Below are 2,289 nucleotides of genomic sequence, written 5' to 3'. Positions count from 1 at the left end.
ATCATGTGGCATTTAAGTGAATTTCACAACAGCTGAACACTGAGAAAAGGACAATGAAAAAAAAAAGAAATGAAACAATTTCCAAGATATGATTCCACAAGTCCTCAAACACACACACACACACACACTCACACACACACAAAGCACACACTCATAACATTTAGCTAAAACACCTTAAAACAGCCAAGGCAGCAAGAAAGAGCACTCTGTTAAGTGGGGACTCAAATTTCCTTGTACTCCTTAATCTCTGAACACTAGCCTACAGACTGCTCCGGTTACTGGCCTGCACTTGCATGTGTAACTCAAAAAACATATTTCTGCCAACATTTTGTACCATATACAGCACTTTTTGATCCTCAAAACCTGAAGGTTTTAGTATTCTGCCTAAACTCCACTTCCATAGATTTTTTTTTATAGGAATGATGATCTTTTATTGGGGGAGGGGGTCATCAATCCTTCTTGGCCGCCGCCTTCCTCATGGCTGCCAACACGTTGCTCAGCACCTCCCGCTTTCTCTTGGCGTGGATGTGAGTGCCCACCCTCTTCTTGATGAACTTGAGTGCAGGCTTGTCCTTGGACACTTTGAGCAACTCCATGGCGCAGCGCTCGTAGGGCACGAAGCCGCAGATCTCCCGGATCATGTCCTGCATGAACTTGGTGTGCTTGGTGAGGCGCCCGTGGCACTGGCTGTGTCTTGGCTTGCTGACGTTCTTCATCACTTTGTGGCCCTTGTTGAGGCCCATGGCCATAGGGTAACGCAGGGCCATAGCTGCTGCTCTCCGTTGGCAGCCAGGACAGGAAGCGAGATAGATTTATAACATGTGTTTTGGCAGGCCTATGAAAGGCAGCCTTAAAGCCAGTAAACTTTAAGAAACTCCAAGAGGTTGTCCAGGACACATGTGAGCCTCGCAGCGGCTGGTGGAGTTGGTCTGCTGCAGGGTGGAAATCCACATGGTCAGTGACAATGTTGGATGATGAAGATACAAACCCACAGGATGTGCTCCCACAGAGATACTCACGGACAGGACTCACAGACAGGACTCACTGCAATTTGCATGAGATTTATTGAAGAACTGATAGTGGCTAGTGTACCAGGGCCCCTCCACTTGCAGACAAGAGGGCACCCCAAATTGGAATAAAAGGTGGTTTATATACTTAGTTCATAAAGACAGTTAATTGCTTCTTGGACAATGTTTAAAAAAGATTTTAAACAGCCGTTTCCCAAGCCTAGTTCCTGTTCCCAGGCTCAGTTCCTAAATAACTCGAATTTACACCTTTATCTTTATAACCCCGGGGGAATTCTTTAAGTGGCTTCTGTTTACCCAGGTTTACTGTGGTATGGGCCAAGCTTTCTGATTATCCCTTATCTTGGTCTTTTCCTCTGGAATGTGTGCTTTCCCAGGATGTATCCTGGAGCAGTTACTTCTTGAGTTTACTGAAACCTGAAATTCTTGAGACCAGAAATTCTTACATTTAAGCTGAGATCTGAAATTACATTCTTACAACAGCAGGTAGCGGCAGATACAGTACCTTGTAATCTTTATCATCTTCTGAATATATTCCACTTTATTCAATAATGAAGGGCAAGCAGGCAGTGCAAGAACTGACTTTATTTAAAAGACTCTTTTATTAGTATTTAGCACAATTCTCTGTCTTTGTAGCTGATTACTTACAAGTATTATCTGTTGAGCAATTCTAAGACTGCACTCACATCTCTCGTTTTCCTTCGAGTCTGTAATTGCCTGTGGGTATTCTCTATTCAGTCATCTTATATCTTCCACCCTCCACTAGGATTACTCCATACATCTATTGTGAGATCTTAGAGTTATACTCATGTCTCAATGCTTTCCATTTCATTTATTTTAATTGACTGAGGATAAAAGGATCAAAATAAACTAAATAGGTCTTTCTGATGAAGGATTTCTAAGAGCTTTTGATCTGTAAAGGAAAGATGTATCTCAATAAATCAGCAAATATATGCGAACAATAGATTTTTCTCAGAGAGTGATGATAATATCAGGAGTTTCAGAATTCCTGAAATTTTACTCTGAAAAGCAGATTTATGTGCGTCCTGGAAAAAAATTCTCTCAGAGCTAGTTCTACCAGACATTTGAAAACAAGTAAATGCCAGGGGAGCAGTGGAAGTCTTGCATTGATGTCTAAGAGTTTGGAGGAAGACCTGAGGGCAAGTATTTTGTTGATTGTGGTAGTGGTGGGGCTTTGTTAAAGACAAATGTTTCAGAGTCACAGGAAGTTGGGAAAACCTTTCCCATAGGGGTCAAGTTTAGA

The 2,289-nt window shown here is 42.2% G+C and overlaps 1 pseudogene; it reads right to left on the bottom strand.

Annotated features, from left to right (window-relative positions):
• Window positions 1-449: 449 nt before the first annotated feature.
• LOC114627733 lies at window positions 450-767 on the bottom strand (annotated as a pseudogene).
• Between the last annotated feature and the right edge of the window lie 1,522 nt (window positions 768-2,289).

The sequence above is a fragment of the Grammomys surdaster genome, unplaced genomic scaffold (genome assembly GCF_004785775.1).
Source record: "Grammomys surdaster isolate TR1022 unplaced genomic scaffold, NIH_TR_1.0 257, whole genome shotgun sequence".
NCBI classification, from domain to species: domain Eukaryota; kingdom Metazoa; phylum Chordata; class Mammalia; order Rodentia; family Muridae; genus Grammomys; species Grammomys surdaster.
Note: the sequence above shows the minus strand (reverse complement) of the source record. Positions and strands in the feature narration are given on the sequence as shown.